The sequence below is a fragment of the Syngnathus leptorhynchus genome, chromosome 2, assembly GCF_054491065.1.
Source record: "Syngnathus leptorhynchus isolate UIUO chromosome 2, UIUO_Slep, whole genome shotgun sequence".
In the NCBI taxonomy this organism is placed as follows: Eukaryota; Metazoa; Chordata; class Actinopteri; order Syngnathiformes; family Syngnathidae; genus Syngnathus; species Syngnathus leptorhynchus.
Window position 1 is genome coordinate 4,073,431 of NC_141196.1, and position 19,692 is coordinate 4,093,122.

General features: G+C 41.8%; 1 protein-coding gene across 1 annotated transcript in view; it reads right to left on the minus strand.

Annotated features, from left to right (window-relative positions):
- ptprda (protein tyrosine phosphatase receptor type Da) overlaps positions 1-19,692 on the minus strand; it is a 199,021-nt gene that overhangs the window by 126,562 nt on the left and 52,767 nt on the right. The window contains exon 6 of the mRNA XM_085935833.1: positions 16,710-16,733. The gene's annotated coding sequence lies outside the window, so the exon portion shown is untranslated. The remainder of the gene's footprint in view (positions 1-16,709; positions 16,734-19,692) is intronic.

Sequence of the window (19,692 nt, forward strand, 5' to 3'; positions counted from 1 at the left end):
TAGACGTAATAAAACAAACAACAATAATAGTTTGATATGAGATTTTAACTGAAACCCTTCTGATGACATAGCAAATGAGTCATCAGCTGCCGCCCAAGCAGCTTTCTTCTCCTGCCAAACGTTCAGTGCACATCCGGCAGGTGCGGCGGCGCCATTTGCTTTCTTTGTCGGAGCGAGCGAGCGAGCTGCTCCAACATCACAGCCCGCTTTTGAGTTTGACACCATTGTGTCAAAAAAGTCCGCGCGCAGCTCGTCAGGCTCAAACAAGGCAGTTGCAAATGAACACAAGTGGGGAGGCGGTGGTTCTGTTCCGGCACTTTCCCGCCTGCCTGGCATCACTAGAATATTCATTATGTGGAACATGAATTGTGCAAATTGCACAGAAGGGCGGGGGTTATTTTAGGCCATTCTTAAACCAAATGACTCACACACAAAAAAAAAAAACATGCCTCAAAACTTACAGGCTGTCGGCCATTTTGATTTGAAGCAGCTATTTCACGGTAATTTTAGATTAGCTTTAACAATTAGACACTAAACATACAAGCAACATTTACTTTTGGCCATTGAGCGTTGGGCGGACAAACTTTTGACAAATCGTCATAACTCGGCCGAGTCGAGTATGAAGGTTTGTACGACAAGTCCCACTCCGAAGGGATTCAAAGGTGAAAGTGTTGGAAAGTGGCGATATTTGTTCCGTTCCATAACCGGATGTACGGGATAAGCGGGCAAAGTGGAAGGATGGCACGAGAGATGTGGAGGGTAATGAGCTGATGGAGTTTGAGATGCAGTGAGGGAGGACGTGAAGAGAGGAAAACACATTAAGGCTAAAGTGAAACGAGGAGCTTCGTGTGCCACTTTCAGGGAACTCGACACCTCTTTTTCCCTTCTGTCTTTTTAGCCACAGAACGCTAGATTACCCCCTCGGAAAATATGATCTTAAATATACAAACCCTCCTTCCACCGTATCGCCTCACATGGTTACGACGGCGGCCTTAAAAGCTTTTGTCGGATCGATTGTCAACTGTTTGGATCGGATGAAAGGATCAAGCCCTCTTTTATGACAAAGTGATTGTCAAAATTTGAAGAAAGGCAAAAGAGCTTGGCAATTTGGCATCACACGTTCGTCGAAAACAGCTGCAGCTGGAATTCTAACAAAATGGCCGCCGCCTTACCAGTTTAGCCGTACAAAAATGTACAACAACATAAATAACAATTTGACCTAAAAATCAAAGTTTATCCGGCCGATATTTACTAGACTGGACTAGAACAGGGGTTCTGAACCTTTATGATCTTGGGGCCCTACTTTTCCTGTTCAAAGCGGCTTATTCACATATTTGTGTTTCCATTAAGCTCAATCAAACCTACTTACGTTTTAAAAATCGAAAACAATATCAGATAAACTTAAAGAAAGAGATGTTCAAAAAAGATGCCAAACAGGCAAAGAATTCCTGAAATAAATTCAAGTAGAAAAAAACCCCACGGCAACTCTCTTTGGCCACACAAGGGTGCACTTCTCCAGTCTAGCCACTAGTCTGTGCTATTGCTCCGCCAAAGCGCAACATTCCCTTCATTGCCGGTTGGGTGACCCATTTTTCTTTTCTCACCTGTGCCCCTTTTCCCAGCCTCGCCTCCTCGCATTGTTAATTAGAAACGAGCATGAGAGAGTTTAGGGACATGGAGGAGGGGGGGGGGCGAGTACAATACGTCTAGGTCATCTTCATAAGTTGTTTGCTGAGTGAGCAGCGGGAGGGAGGAAATAAGGCATTAGAGGGGCAGGAGCAAAAACGGAGAGCACTTGAAGTAGCGTTGGAAACAACAGGGGGTTGCTGGGGGGGCGAAGAGGGGAGGGGGGGTGTACGACGAGCGGCTGTCTGGAGTCTCGGGAGCGACACGCTGAGCTTTCCACACGCGCTCGCCCTCCGCCTTGCCGTTTCATTTTCACTTCTCGGGCCAGAGGAGCACCGCAGCAGTCTCCGAGGAGTCCGGTTAATAATGTGAGACAGAGTGGATTTAATTAAAGAACGGCGAGAAAGGTAATCACGGAAAGGAGCATTATATTGCAAGCAGCATAACGTGGGGATTGTGTGTAGGGGCCTTGTTGGGGGGATGAAAACAAATCAGATAGTATGTGTATCTTGTCAGGCGGAGAGAATGCAGCAATCTTACTCCATCATCCAATTGGGGAATTTAACTTACAATATACCAAAATAATGTTCCATCCCTAAGTTGTTTTGTGCATTCATCCAAATGGTAAGCCGCGGTTATTTGTTGCTACGGCAACCATGTATCAACTATTTGGAGATCCATACTAGTGGACCGGCCTTGGTGCGTTTAAAGCCACAATGAGTCCAAAAAAAAAAAATTGGATGTCCTGCTAGGAATTGAGCTGCTTATCCCACTTTTGTCAAGATTTTTTTTTTTCCAAGATCAAGAGGAAGTAAAGCTGCCAACAAGGCCAAATATATTTTCTGTGCTGCCCTTATGGCTCGGTTACACACCAGAGTGCACATTGAGCTGTCACCGGGCAAATAAGAACAAATATCCTGCCGTCACAGTCGGATCGGAAAGGCGGAACGACATGACAAAAGTCTCCAGGTGAAGGATCAAACTTTTGGATTAGTAACAGAATGTTTTTGACTGGGCTTGGAGTTTGTTCACATCACTTCATCCATATGAAATATTAAAGATGAAAAAACTAAACGTTTCAATTGTTAGCATAACCTCTGCCTGGACATGTGTGGGCACATTCTATGGAAAAAATGGAACACTTGTCATCGAGTGTAGAATGAAATCATCTTTCCCCCTTTTTTTTTTTTTTTTAATTAAAAAAAACCTCATGAGCCTTTGCCTTCTGTTTTTACTTCTTAAAAACCTGGAATGGAGAATGTACCTGCATACAGATAATAAACATCTCATGTCTTGATTATTCCGCTTTTTTTTTTTTTTTATTATTCTCGCCAGTAGTGAAAATTTACAGTGTGCACGTGTCAGAGGAAGATTAAAAAGTGTATTGCTTCCAATTTAATCTATATTTTATTTCTCGCCGGTGATGTCATCTTTTTTTCTGGATCTCGCCTGTCTTTTCCTGTTCCCGGTGTCCCAGCCCGCGTTTGCGCACGCCTCCTCGCTTCCTACCCACCTTCAAACGATTCCTGCTTAAAACCAAGCGCATTCTGACAAAATACATAAATAACCATGATAAGATCAAATATGCAGCTCAGTCGTTGCTAAGGCAACCACCGGAGAGCTAAATGTAGCTAAGAATAATCTACGGACCAGCCGGGACATCGCCCATTGGAAGGATGGATCCAAAACTTCGAAATACCATTTTGTGAATAGCCGATCGCAATCGGCGAGGATTGACCATATTGACTTGTTTTGGTTCACAGATGGTCAAATGGGTTTAAGCAAAGCTGAAGTTACACTCTCACTGTTTGCAAAGGCTGGCCGTGTTAAACAAGGCACATTTTGGGCGGTGAGGGGGGGTGAGTGGCGTGCCTGCAAAAGGAGGCGGACTGACGTTTGGGAGAGGACGCACGCTTTGGCTTACATCCCGTCAGCCAGATGAGAGGGACCGCGAACGCCAGTGACGGCGCATTAAATATGAAGCCAACGCCGGCAGGCTCCAAGCTTAGCATAAAACGTGGAAGCGAGGGGTAAACAACTCGGCTAGCTTGGCCCAGAGGTTCTCCAATTTTTTTCTTTTTTTTATATATCAAAAGTGATTTCAAGACAAGAACTATTTGCTCTTGTTACGGCCATATTGACTTTTTTAAGTTACCCCTAACCATTTTAGCCAACACAACCTGAAGAAATTCATTTCCCCTTCCAAGGCCCAAGCTTGGCTATCAAAATGTTTTGCCTTAAAAGGTTTGGAGCTACACACATGTTGAAGGACACACAAGTGGATGGGATCTTTCGTGTTTGTGAGATTCCCCCACATTGACCAGGCCATCTGATTGTTCATTTGGAAGTGAAGTGATGGGACAGCGATGGGCATCTGCCTCTCAGCACGCACCAAAGCGGCCGCCGTCGCCGCCACACGAAAGGGACAGTGACAAGCACTTAGCCGCTCCCTCGGCAACCAGTCCTATTTCCCTTCCTCTTATCTAAAGTGACAAGAGGGATGTTGCAGCAACACACACACACCCAACGCCCAAGGCTCATCCGGCATTATCTCCAAGTGTACCAGCGCCACGAGCTATCCAAGTCTCCCGATTTTCTCCTCAGCCTATCTAAAAATATGCTGAAGAGGCTAACGGCCGAGTCGAAATGCAAAGCGTGCCTTTCAAACGGCCGTGCGATGAACTGAGACGGTGAACGTAAAGTGACAAAATGTGAACGGAGGAAGGCTGAGGCGCTAATGAGGTATCGATCGCTGGCGCTGATGCGCCCGTCCGAGCCCTCCTCGCATAAACCGACATCTGCGCGTCGAGCTCTGTCGTGTGATATTGAGATTTGCAAACCATCAATGGAAACCCAAAAGCAGCTGACGACATGAATATGGAACTAAATTCAAAGAACATGCTGGAATTCTGACTATAGCGCATGAAGGTAGCTTGGATTTCATTTCTCTTTTTTAGCATTAACATCCAAGGTGTACTTTTTTTTTATTTTATTTTTTTATTCCAGATGGATGGAGAAACCCTTAAGCCCAAAGGGATCTGTAATTGCTTATAGATTCCACAAGTTGGCTATTAGATTTGGATTGATTTACTTACTCTGGTCTGTAACAAAATGGACAGAAAAATAATCAGGAAAAACATCAGCATGCTTCTAGCATGTAAACAACCACAAACAAATTTTACATAAGTGACTTCGTTCAGTATTTAACTTTCAAAAAAAACTAACCAACTTGACACGAGGCTCGCCGACGGTATTTGTATACTTTGCTACCTTAACTCATTCACTGCCATTGACGCATATAGACGTCAAAGTTGTATTTCATCTGGGCTGCACTTTGACGTCTATATGCGTCAATGGCAGTGAATGAGTTCAATATTTGTATACATTTTTTTTATTTTTTAGGAATTTAAAAGCATATATTAATCGGAGCCATACTTTTTGCGCTCAGTTAAAGTATGCCCCCCCGCCCCCCCATAATGAACCTGGGAAGATACTCGTGGTGCAAAATCAATAGTGGTGAGCTCCTTTAAAACCCTCGACTGGGAGTCTTACGATGGCCCAGAATACATTAGAGTCACTAACTACTGTAGGGTGTGAGGAATAAGAATGTAGCGCACGCATCCATCCGGCATTTTATGCATCAACCCTTATCAGCCGTGCGCAGAGCATTAATCAGATGCCACCGTTTTATTAAGGGTCATTAATAAATCCAGACCGGGCTATGAACCCAAAACGGAGAAGGAATAATCATTCGGAGCACTTCATTTGGCGACAGTGTTGCCGTGGCAACTCAGCAACAAGCTTTGCCAGTGAAATAAATGTTTACTCGTAAATTATGAGCACTAAGTTGCATTTTTGGTGAAGCGGCCATTTTACGGACGTTCTATCCATTTTTAGGCTTACTGCAATGACACACAAATTTTGACGACTTATCTTTTTCTTTGGTGAATGTTCACAGTAATGTCTTTCATTTGGTAAATTATTTAAAAAAAAAAAAACTTTTTGAGTTTTGTTTTCCTGCTTTACATGTTTCAGCAACTTCCTGTAGCCTTCCAAAAAGAAAGCTTTTTTTAAAAATACTTTAAAATTATTTAACTATATACTACACAGATGGGCGACGCTAAATTAAAAAAAAAAAAATCTGTGAGGCAACAATGTATGTTAAAATAGAAAGCTGAAATAAACTGAGAAAAAATTAATATAAAACACTACAGTCCAATATCCTGTAATAACGTAGCTCCACGCTATTCAACCGCTCTGAGAAACTCAAAAGCTGAAATCGACTGAAATGCACGGTTGCTTTAATATCCCGATTGCTTTTATTTATTTATTTTTTATTTTCAACTGTATTAATCATCAGCTCTCATCTGCCATTTCTTCACTATAGTGTTGTTCTTCTCCTCCCATGGCCATCACACATTGGCATACAGAATGTGCTTGGCTTGTTAAGTGCTTTCCAGCTGCCTTTGAAGCTTCGAGTTGCAGCAAGCGCACATGCAAGAAAACGACGATGCCCCCCCACCCCTCCCCATTAACTAATTGGCAGCATTGTGTGCACAGCATGGGCCGAGGGGAGGAAGAAGAAACAGCCGTCTTCAAAGAATGCAAGACAAGCTGACAGTCCCCATGTGTCTCCTTTCACATTTACGCTCTAATTTAGCCACAACTTCTTCTTCAACGACTCGCTGAAATGTGCTCCTTTAGCGACAAAGTGACACTGCCGCAACTTCGGCAATAACTCCGCCATGACATCTTGAAAGTCAGCTTGTGTAAATTGAACGCCTTTAGTGCTGCATATGCGTTCAAATTAAAAGGCAGGCTTGAAGCTCAAGGCCGTCCGTCCGTCGCTTCATTGTATAAAGAGTTCCGTTTTCCCGGTAGTACAATCTGTGAGCCGCTTCGTATGACATGGCGGCTGAAAGCCATTTACGCCGATGGAGACGACGGGAAGATGTCAGAGGACGTCGCGTACGGTTCAAATGGCCCCCTTTTGTCACATGACAAGTTGAGTAACTGGTACTCAGCTGCGAGCAGTTCTGAACCTTAACCCCTGTGACTGGTTCAAAGCAAATGTGAGCACAAAAGAGTCTCTTCAGGGCACTTTTGAAAAGTAATTTCTCGTAATAATATGCCCCCTTATATATAACGTGACCACCCAAAATCACTTTTAAAAAAAGCTTTTTTTTTTTCCTCCGTACTTGTGTATAATACCGTACCATGATTTGCTGGTATGCTTTATTATCAGAGTGAATATATAGTAGTAATTTCCATCATAGGGGCATTATAACCCAAATAAATGTGGGAAGGTTTCATATTATATACAGTATAGACTACACAACAAACTGATGAATAACTAGTTTTGAAATCGGAGACTAGTAAAATATTTTTAAAAAGATGATTGGTGGTAAAAATTGCAAGCAACATTTCAATTTGCAGTTTTAGAAATCACACTTGCACAATTCACGGGCCACATTAAAATGATGTGGCGGTCCCAATCGGACCCCCGGGCCTTTGGTTTGACACCTACGCAGTCTACAAATAGTCAATAGTATGTCTTTATGAGTTCGTAATAAGTAGCACGAATGGCTTGCGGCCAATGCTAACGGGCTAATGTGGCTAAGTGATGCACTACTACATGAAGCAACTGGAAGATATGAGCACAGAGCATGTCGTGACTTTTTGTCATTAAAGCGCTGCTGAGAGGAACATCAATAAGGTAAGTAATAAGGAGTTATAAGGCAAGACCTTTTATAGCCGTGCTGCTGCCACCGGAGCAGAAACAGGAAATTAAAAGTCCGCAACAACGCTGGACAACTTATTATACTTATTACATAAATTTGTAACATTAGACATTAAATAAAAGAAAATATGCCTTTTTTTTTTTTTTTTACAACCGCTAGGTACCGGTAAAGATCTATAAACATTGAAAGATTTGAGTATTTTTCAATCAATGCTGATTATTTTTCTTTTTCTTTATGTGTGTTATTCATAGGAAATTACAGTATTAGTTTTCCTTTGATTGGCCAAATTTACTGAATGAAGAAGAGACAGATCAATAAAGAAACTCACAAATTGGGCATTGACTGAAGACAAAAGTGATAGCTCTTTTTCTGTAGCTCAAAAATCTTTTTTTTTTTTTTACATGCTAAGCACATCCTCCGGCAAATTCAGATCATCAGAGAGAAAGTGCTGACTAATCCTCATCCTTAAATGTATTCACGTTCAATAAAAGCTATTCATCAGCTTAAACCCGCCTGGAAGTTCAAACTAAATGCAAACCACCTGGGAGGAAGCCTCGGTTGACGGGAGGACAGCGTTTGCTCAGCGGCGAGGATGGAGGGAAGTCTTGGTAAATCATTCATATTGATTACTGATCTCGCAACTCGGCACGGGAGTAAGAGTGGATCAACCGTGATGCAGCAATAGTCGCATAGGTCACATGATTTTTTTTTGACATGCATGGACCAGTGAAAAAAAGACAACTTTGAAATCAAAGTAGGCATCCAATGATACTCGATTTACGTAGACACTCTAAAAGTTGGTTCCAATCATCAAGTTAAAGTGTTTTTTTTTTTTTTTTTGGAAGGTTTCTGTGAGTAAGAAAAGACACTTCTGAGAATTCAGGATTGTAACATTGAAATTTGGCCAATTTTGAAATGTGAGGACCCACAAAAAATAGTGACCTGTGACAAAATATCTATGATGCCCATCGCCCTTTACGGTAGCAGTAAATAAGACCACAGCTTCACTCCAGCAATGAAAACAAAATTCCAGCGCAATTTCACTTAGAATTGTCTGCAAAAAAAAAAGAAATCTGTGATGGCAGACAGTACAGCCGACGCAACCAATGAGATTCTTAGCAGCTACGACGAATAACAATTATGGATTTAAATCATGTCAGACTTCCAAATCTATCGAGGAAGTGCTCTTTATGTTTCGTTACTTGAATTTGAAATTTTTGCGCAACCTTACATAGCCTTGCGTAGTTTGAAGAACGAGCTGGGTAGCGAGGCAACCAACTTTTGTGGTAGCCCAACCAGATATGCGCCAATTTAATCACGCGTGCACACACACAGACACACACACACACAGACACACACACACACACAAGCCATGTTTTGCCTGTAGGCTGCAGCTGCAGATGGTTGCGTGCGGCAGCGGCGGCCTTCCCGAAGGGTCTCCGGAGAAACCGCAAGCCGAAGCTCCGAAATCACATGTCAAAACTGTCTACTTTTTTTTTATTTTTTATGAGTGCCGTATTGCAAAGTTGCTCTCCAAACGCCACAAAGTAAACTATCAAACTCGCATCACTTGAATTTCTTTTTCAGCGTGTGTGTTTGAGAGTGTGCGCGTCCATGTGTGTGTTGCAGACAAACGGCACCACATAAGCATCAATTATCCCGGTAAACAAGTTTGGCCATGTAGAACATTCAATTACGTATTAAACATTAATAGCCGGGGCGTAATTCACCCATCCATTAGATCGTGTTAAACACGGACACTCAATCTTCTTAATAGAGCGTGAGTGACTTGGGAGCTTTTTTTTTTATTTTTTTTACCCCAAGCATGAATTTAATCAGGGAATAATAATGGTGTGATCGGGTGGCAGTTTGTTCCACAGAGGCCTTGAATCACACTACTAATGGGCAGCAAATGTAATTGAGAAAAGAAAAAGCAACCGGTAAAAAATCAAAGTGTGTCCATGAATCGCACAAAGCAACACGTAAGTATCGAGCGGCTGCATGAGAGCTCGACTTCTTCTCGAGACCGCCGATTCTCAAAGTGTGGCTCTCGTGCCAGTCGATAAACACGGGCAGCCAATAATGCCAAATCGTTAACTGCCAGAAGAACAGATCAGTTATATTAATTTTTTTTAGTGCAGTACATTTGCATTTAATTGAATTGAAAGCCGTTTGTTTTTAATTATCATTAATGAATTAATTATAATTTTTAATTAATTTAGCTGTGATTTAGACAGAATCGTTATTCTGTTTAGACCTAGTGTGAACAGCATAATAATAGTTAAAAAAAAAATGATTGACACAATCCTGACTTGAATTTTCCACCTTTGCACCTGATTTCTTTTTTTTTTTTCGCCACCTGGCAGGACACAATTACGAAGCATGCAACAGCATTGCCAGCATTGGGTGACATTATTATCTCAGCTGGCACATTTTTGACTTCTCGCTAAGCCCCCCTCTTGAGGTTTCGGGGTTGAGCTCACCCAAGCTTGGGTGGCACACGGTTCTGCCAGCCTTGCTCTACCACAAGAAATAACAAGAAAAAGCCACACTCTGGACACTCTGATGAAGGCGGAAGTTCATGCCGAAACATGTCAGGTAATGTAACCAAAATACCCTGTTTGTGATAAAAGAACCAAAGAACCAAAAAGTGAAAGAAAAAGCCAGCGAACTAATTGAAGATAATGGTTTATTCAGACCCTGATTGTTAAAGTGTGGGATTGCTAAAGGGAAGATAATTAAACCTTTATAAATGCATTGTAGGAAATTAGTTTTTGCAACAGCCCATTTTTATCCAGCTTTTCGATGGAATGTTAAACAATTAGTGTTTAAGAGGGAACAGAAATAGAAAAAAAAAAAAAGAATCTGACAATGAGGTTTACTGCTAATGACTATTCCGAGGGTCCGATCGAAGCGCACGTCATGCACGACATTTATTTTTGTAGAGCTTGATTGGGATATGGTGCTTATGACCTCATCAGAACTCCTCAATTTCAATGTTGGAGGGGGCTAGAGTTTTTCCAGAGGGGGCGGGGCACAGAGGATAATGCACCTCACCAGATGCATAATAAAAAACATTATCATAAATATATATTGTATTATTGAATTATTTGTCCTGCAGATCATTCTACAGTCCATAAGAAATAATCCTACACACTTTGACGACAATGTGAGAACAACTGAGACATTGTCTGCCACCTAGTTGTGATTAGTTAGATTACAACTTCAAGCAGCCATTTTAGCGACATTTTTAAGAAGTCAAATTTGAAACACATATACCAAGTTTCAATTTGACACCCTAGCCTCCACCACCGACTGACAAAAGGGGATGGCTGCCATCACTCCTGCCCCTCCCAACTTGTGCAATTATCTGTTTTAACATTATAATGTTGCTCTCTTGTCACGGAGGATATGACATTTTGGTTCAATGCCAGAATATTATTTGGTGGCATAGACGCTCGTGAGGGAAAAGTGCTTGCGAGCAAAATCTCCATATGTCGGCATCTCGTAATAAGTGGGATGCCCACGCGCTTGAGGTCACACTACTAAATCAAAAGAGTTGGTGATTAACGAAGTTGGGCCGCTGACAGGAACCTAAGCCCAAACCAATAACTCTGGACGCTGAATTTATGTTGCTCCGAGAGGTGCTGTGAATCATCCACTTTGCATTTTTTAAATCTCTGCATTAATTTTGTTACTCAGAAGAGCGAGATACTCGCACCTTTCAACTGTTGTGAGCGTTCGCAGTATGAGACGACGGCAACGCAAAAGGTGTCAAATGCACGGCAGAGCAGAACTTTTCCTCCCTAACTTTTTTTTTTTAACACCTTTATCGACATATTTAAATTTGGAACGGTGAATGACGTTCAAAGTGCGATGAACACCAATTAACAACCTCTCAGCTCAAGGAAAGCGCGAGTCTCTTGCCTCTTCGCACATCTCAATCTCCCAAGTTGCTTCGGAGACAGCAAAGTTTTAGTTTTTTTGAATGCCTCCTGGAAAATTGTGATAATTTTTTCCACCCACTTCCCGTTTACCCCCCGGTGTCTTTCTTGCCTGCTGTACAAAAATAAGCTCACGGCAAATGGTGAGAGCAAAATACACATAAGTTTCCAATTGGAGTGGTGAAAATTCTAACAAAGCGCTGAAGAACCCATGAAAACCATTCAGAACGGCAACACTAACATTTTAGATGTTTGACTTCCTTGGAGTCTTGAGTTTTTTTTGGAGTTCGACTCTCTACCTGCCATTTAGCGTGACTCGAGCCACACTGGAGCTAATTTTAGTACCTGTCACAAAACCATAACCGCCATCGCCCAAAATCCCCATTAGCCTCCTCGCTAACTAGCATCTCGCAACAGAGTGAGCAATGTGAGCTCAGCAGATGGGCTGACCGCCCGGCAAACTCTGACTCGCGACCTTCCGAGAACTCAGGCCGTGGATTCTATCCAGTCTTCATCATCATCATTTTCGTCCTCCTCCTCAAACGTTGGGCCAAAAGCGAGACAAGACACATGGGCCAATTTGGACCAGATGTTGTTCTCAAAGGAGATTGTGTTACTTAAAGATGATTTGAACTCATTTGGATTCCAGCTACATTTATAAGAGTCAGCAAGGGGCATTAAAATGGAAATAAAAGTTGTACCTTCAGCTCTAAAACCAAACATAAAGCAAAGACAATGACAGCTTGTGTATTTAAAATAACCATAACTGAGACCGAGTCTGCTAGCTTAAATGCTAATTAGGCTCTATGTTGCAGTCCTAAAATCCCATAAGCAAGACATTGAACACAAATGGTGCAACAACACGTAGAAAGACATTAGACCAGTACTCACAGTAAATATAAACATTTGCCATTAGCGTAGCGCGACTAACATTAAGCTCAGAGTGGAGTTAAGATGTCGATTGGCTTCAGTAAAGCGATAAGGACTGCCGAGAATTCAAAACAACGTCATCATTAAAACGTAAACAAACAAAGACTAAGGTTATGATAGACGAAGGAAAAGCAATCATGGACTGTTGATGGCTAGCTTAGAATCATATTCAGTGATGTTTATCACCCATTATGACAGCCAGCTGTTATAAAAGCTAGAGGTGGTGCAACAAAGTACAAATGGTGTGTTGGTGTTCTTTTGTTAGGGGGAGATAATACAATTTTTTTTTTAGCAGAAACATTAACGACTTTTCTATTTGTTTGAATGGAACCGATTTGAGATTGGCTTGTCCCAAGGCGTAGTACTTTCCAATATCCGGCTATGGCCACTTATAACGTAACATTTACACAATGCCTCGGTATAATGAGTGTCAAGTAGTATAGGCTTGCGCAAATGTTATCACAGAGACATGACAGGCTGTTCAAAACACGTTTTAATGGTTGCTCAGACTGTTATGTCACTTTCATAGCACCAAAGCCTGACAGCAAAACAGCAAGATCTGATTGTTTTTGAAGCCCGCCTAATTAGCGAGGCTTATTAGAGATACGTCGACGAGAAACGAGGGGGAAGAGAGCGCCTTAAGGGGTTCGGGCGGGACGCAAGCAGCGACGTGTGCACTTAAAAGGGACGACGCAGCTTAAAAACAAAAGGAACTGTCAATTAAAAAACAGAATGAGGCTCTAACAATGACATCATGTTCATACGTAGCTGTAAAACGGTGCTTCGCAAAAGTGAACATGCGCTAGTGATATGTGAAGAATCACTATAAATGTTTAAACTGTGTGTAATATTACGCTGGCTTACATTTTTTGAGTGCAATTCAGTTGTCCACTGGCAGAGCTAGAGGGGTGGCCGCGGGGGCACCACCCTCCATCTGAAATATGCTTGGCCAAGATGGTGGGCCAGATAATTAACTTTTTGGTATTTTCAGATTTTTTTTTTTCAACATTTCCACCCGTCCTCAATTGCAAGCATATATTTAATCTTTATCAACATTTTCTGAAGGATTTCGGGGTTTTGAAAAAAATATATACATATTTTGTGGACCCTTTATTTTCATTACATTTAAATCAAATGAATGTTTAAGCACAGTCATAATGTTCATTCCTCAACTGGGACCTTTATGGAGACTCACACCAAGCAAGAAACCGGAAATGGAGGACTAATAATAGAGCGAGTGGGCAACCGTGTTGCAAGCAGAATGACTCTCATGGATGCCCAGCGCGCCTCAAAGTACGTCGTTCTCCTGTGAAGTGAGCATCTGACGCTTGGCTTCACAACGGTCAGGCACGGAGAGGACACCTCAATGTGCCTCCGCCATATGCCACGCTCCCTCGAGGGGGTGCGGCATGGAAAGGCGGGAGGGACAAGTACTTATCTCCTTTCTGAGTAGACAGCAAATGTAATGTCAGCTATGATATGTAAAAAAAAAAATGTAACACGCGAGTGACTCGCCCATATCACATGCTCAACATATTAAATACCGCCAAGAGTTATTGCGTCATTGGATCCCTTAAAAGCTATAAATCCAAGCTATTTTTAGAAATTTTATTATTGTGTCCATAGATGTATAATATTTACTTTTTCTGAGCATGTCTGGCAAAGTTAATGACTCGGAAGCCATGACAGTTAAACGTTTTTAAACTTTTAAGCCTTTCTTTTGTAATCTGTTCCCGACAGTCTGACTAAAACCGAATCATACCAAACTAAAGCGCCGTTTACCATCGGAGCTAATGTAAATCCAAATAATCTGTTCCACACACCCAAAAATATAAAGATTTTTTTTTTTCGTTACATACAAAACAGTGTGAAATTAAACGAAATGACCAATTAAGGAACGTGACCAAATCAAGTGTTACCCGAGTGTTGCAAGTCAGAACTGGTAAATTATTGCCTTGAGTTGTTAGATTGTCAAAGCTATTTAAAGTCTCCACTCAAGTGCCAAGCTTGGACACATCTATTTGACTAAAGACCACAAATAAAAGACAACAAGCATTAGCAAGGCTAATATACCGAGCCACGGGATTCTTATGGGTTTTTTTCAGATTTTTCCCAGGGCTCAGATGGAGACTTGAAAGGCCCACAGATTAATAAAAAAAAAATAAAAAAACCCTGAATAAATCATCTTCCATGTTCCCACTCCTGAGCATTGAAAAGCGCGGTATCTACTTTTAGACTTCAAGCGCTATAATGCTATTTGCTTAGCGGCATAAGCTGGCGATCACTTCCCGGTGCTCGCTCGGCTCCAGTCTGACGAGCGAGTTGCCAAAAAAAGTGCAATAAGATCACTGACATCCTGTTTACGAGCACAAAAAGACTTGTGATAATGCTTTTAACGGCCACCTACGGGACTGGAGTGAAACAGCTACGCCTATGTAAATCCTAATTTCTCAATATGTAACCTAAGTAAAGCATGAAATGAGGTAGTGTTGCACTCCACTGGCATCAGAGCCCACTATATGAAGGGACGATCTAGCCCAACCGTTTGGCGTGAGCACTACCGCCACCTACAGGATAGGAGTGGAATCGCAAATGTCTCAGCAAATCCAAATCTTTTTTTGTTTTTTTGAAGCACTGAATGAGAAATGTTAGTCCACTTGTATCTGGACTGCATAAAAAAAAAAAACTCATTGTAATGCATACAGCCCCCTACAGGACTGGAGTGGAACTGCATTAAATTCACAAATCAGGATTTATTTTATTTTTATTTAAAAACCCTATTTAAAATACGAACAAGGAGGTTATACGCTCACTTCCATCAGGGCCATGCCAGATCCCTGGGGGAAAAAAGGCCCCGCCTCCTAATGGGCCTCCATCACTGCCTAATTTTTGAGTTTGTAACTCTTTGAAAAGACCAGATCAGTTGAACAAGGCTCACGACATTGTAAAAAGCATTAGTGCACACCAACAGGAACCAAAGTAGATTCAGAATCTTCTTTCCCCCCCCACAAGGTGGACATGTTTGGCCTTGGCAGAGGTCGGTCTGGTTAGTGTCCGTTTGAATACACGGAGGATTGTTGACCTTGCAAGTATATATCAGCGGATTGTCGTATGTTTCAAGTCTCTTAATGGACACGATGGACATGAACCTGCAGTTCCACACGCGCATATGAACAGACACTCACACACACACACACACACACACACACACACACTAACGCGCGTGCCCAGTGTGATGTTTGACAGATTGCTCCCTCTCCCGCTAGGCTCACAGTAAACGTCCATCTGGCGGCCTCCCATGGGCACTTATTATTCTCAGCCAGCCAGGGGTTTTCTCTTTTCTGAGCAGTCAAGTCAGTCAAGTTGAGCCCAAATGGCCGCAACCGCTTTTTCAATTATAGGACCAGCTTGTATAAAAAAAAAAAAAAAAGAAAAGTTCAGTTATTTAAGATCCAGACGAAAGACGCAACGTCAAGGTATGCCGCTTTGCTCATTTGTTCACTGCACTTTTTCCACACTGGGGCCGAGATGATTGATTGGCCACCTCCGCCCTCTCTTGAACAGATGCTCCGAGCCTTGGGGCGGCCGTAAGAGGTCCCGCTGTCCTGTCCTGGCCCGGCCCGGCCCGGCCCAGGGCCATGCTGTATGTGTGAGTCAATGACAGTCACTAGCACTCATCCTCCATCACATTTCCTCCTGCAGCAATGACGAACCATCCCAAAACTTTAAATTTTTGGTTTTGTCTTTCTTAGGCACGATTTGTTACCTAGATTATGAAGCGTCAGTCTAACAATCTATTTACATCCATTCATCCATCCATCCATCCATCCATCCATCCATCCATCCATCCATAGTCAATATTTATTGAATGAGTAGAAAAGGTTAACAAATGAAAATGGGTGAATTTTTTTTTTTCAGGCAAAAAAATACATTTGATTGCAACGTTAGTAAAGCATTAAACATTGACAAAATGAGTAAATATGAGAAAAAAAGTTTGTATGTTTTTTTTTTTTTTTCAAATGAATTCAAGTTCACAGATATAAGAGATAGGCGAGTATCGGTACTCAGTATCGGGGCCCACTTGTACCAGTGTCGAACATCCCTAGCTGTATTAAAATGGGTTGCAATTTTACAAATGATTCTATTCGGAAAGTAACACATTGCATTATACTTGAAATCTTTGCCGGTCAAAAAAGTGTCAGAGCAAAACAAATCTAATTTGGTTTTGCTTCAATTGACCAAAAAAATGGGTCAATTTGCCCCCGAACGCTTGTTGTGTCGACAATCAGGGCTACCAGGCGCTCATTTGAATATAACTCAAATGGAGAAGCGCATTGGAATGTTGACGGGCGCTCCGAGCGCCTCAACCCTGCGCATCTGAGTCTTCCTCCATATTTATGCAACGTCTCCCAAAGACGCTTGACACACATGCACTCCTGTGTACTATGAAAAATGAAATGCCTCTTACCTAGTGTGGAATAGTCGGTCACATCTGCAAGAGAGAGAGAGAGAGAGAGAGAGAAAAAAGAAATGTCAGCAAGTTGCATGTACAGAAAAGTTCCATGTGAAAAATGATGGTGTCCCACTATTGCGCAGGCTGCTGGTTAAGAATAGCCCCTAACAACACGGCTGGTGTATCATTTATTAATAGAGAGGACATGAAACGTCTTCCATGGCGTCCCCCGAGATACAAAGTTTGCACAACTTGCATTAATATTTGTCGAGTTATTTGAGTGGGGGAAGCTCGTTTATTCCACAAAAGTCCTCTTTCTTACTGTAGTAAATGTGCACACACACACACACACACACACACACACACACACACACACAGATGCACACTTTACATTGCATGTCAGCACGAATAATTTTGCTGGAATAAATAAATACCCCAAAATACTCAAAATTCTTTTCTTTATTCATTTAAGCATGTAAAAGTAAAAAAAAAAAAAAATCTATTTCTTGATGTATATGACTTCAACTCGGAATGAACATGAGGATCCTTAAATCCTGAAATCCTCACTGTTGGTCAGGCAACCAAATGACATCACAATGGCATCAGAGTGACATCACTTACACAAATCGCGAGCTGTTCTACAAATATTTGAGAAGCCGTGTAAGGAAAACAATGCAAGCGGCTTCCTGTTCTCGGTACGTACGGAACATTACCGCACGGCATTCATTTGCATTTTCGCCGCGCACGCAGCGAATCCCTACGGGCCTAAAGGCGGGGGAAAGTGTGATTACAATATCTGTTCGGTGCGTGCAAACAAATCTATTTTCAGCAGAGTAAAATGGATCGAGGGAGGGGCGATACGTGGGGGAGTTGAGTCTCTGCTCATTACCATTCAGGTTGGACGCAGACCTCACTGCTAGGACTGTAATGTATCTAAACACAAAGCTAAACCAGCTCAGCGCCAGGGAAAATTGGACCAGAGGGACGTGGGCAGCGGGGACTTGTGTCGGAATTCAAGAGGTACCTGCCCTTTCAGAAAGACCACCCGCTGATATATTGTTTGCTAAGCTTGGAGCCAGAGAGAGAGACTGAGCTTTAAAAAAAAAAAAAAAAGACAAAAGACTTAGAAACAAGGAAGTGGCTATTAAATAGACCATTCTACCCAATGTTTTTTTTTTGCGTTTGCAAAAGCTAGTTTCTTTTGGTGACGATGCCATTCAGTTCTTCCGGAAACACAATGTTTTTTTTCATTTCTTCGACTGACGTGTGGTCATGTGAGACTTTGGTCTTAGATGACTGGATTCTAGATGGAAGGTAAAATAGAATCGGTGTTGAAGCAAACCACACCGTAACACATGGGTGTCAAACCCAAGGCCTTGGGGGCCAGATACGGCCTGTCACATCATTTTATGTGGCCCGCGAAGACAAATTTTGCATCGACTTTGTGTCTTTACTAAAATTACAAATTGTCTTCAGTTTGAAAAAAAAAAAGAGACATTACTTGCAATTTTACTACCATTCGTTTTTTAAAAATATTTGAGCAATTTTTACTAATCTCTGATTTCAAAACTAGTTATTCATCAGTTTATTTTGTAGACTATACTGTATATAGAAGACGTCGACAATCATAATGGCCCTCCGAGGGAATCTATGACTACGCATCCTTGTGTGTAAAACGCAGACAAGAAAGCTTGTAATGCTTCATCTGCTACGAAGAAGCCGCTAAAAGAAAAGTTTTCCACTCCACAAGCTTATTGATCGAGGTAAATTTGGAAAGGTGGCCAATCAAGTGGAGTGGAGGTGGGTTTAAGAAGCGTAAGTGGATTAAAGCAGTGAGACGACGGGAAAAGGAAACTCTCACGGGAGAACGCAAAGCTCCGGTGGCTTCGGAAAAAAGAAGTCTAGGAAAAAGATGGAAGAAGGGGAAGAGCGTTTTTTTTTTTTACCCTCCATCGCCCTCCTGTTTTAAGCAGATAAGCTCCTTCCGAGGGTCTTAGTTATGCCGTGTGGAACCTGGAGGCCAACATGGAAACTTTTGACAAGGCAATGCGAGGCTGCGGCGTTCCATTCCTCGCCTTGTCTTTTCTATATTGACAAGAGGGAGTTAGGGAGGTTTAAAGTGGTCAGTGCTACGGGGAATTAGAAAAAGAAAATGCTCAAAGTGGGCAAAGTGTTGCACAGTTTACATTTGAACGGCCAGTATGGAGTAAGAAAACAAAAACAAAACCAGAACTTTTTTTTTTATTGACTCGAAGTGGTTGACCATCAAAGTCTTCCACGAGCAAAGTGCTGAAAAGAAAAGTGAGCTGATTTCAAGTATCGCAGTACCACAGATGTTTCGATTGTGTTTCGATTAAAAGTGATGATTCGATTCAACAAAGATAATCAGCTTAGCCAAATTAAAGAGTAGAACAGATTGAAAGACTAAAATTCGGAGATTCTGTTCCGAGCTAAACAAGGTCTCCAAAGAATTCATCGATTATCAAAATAGTTGTCAGTTAATTTAATCGTCAATTAGTTGTCGATTAAATGTTTCACATACAATAATATTAATATCATATATAAGCAAACTTTTTTTTTTTTTAAATCAAAACATTGGCCAACAGGAGGACCAATTTTATGTCCCTCTTGTTTGAGGGTGAGAGAGGAGCAACACTAAAGATGAGTTTAAGAAGAAAAAAAAAAAAGGTTTTAATTTTTTTCCCCCCTGAATTCACACAATAAACTTGCTGATAAGGAATCAATTACTTCTCGTATTGACGTGATGATTTTGGCACTGATACAGACTGACAGGAAACCTCGCAGGACACGGCGCACCAAATCCCATGTTGCTGGCTCAACAACCACCGTTAACTCCTACTGGTTTATTTATGTCAAACCATCTGGGTTTGCACATTTTCCGATTTCCAAGTGGAAAGCGAGAAATTCGCCGAGGTGCAAACCAAACGCGACAGTGACGGATGGAAGAAAAAAAAAGAGACCTTGGTCAATTTAGCTC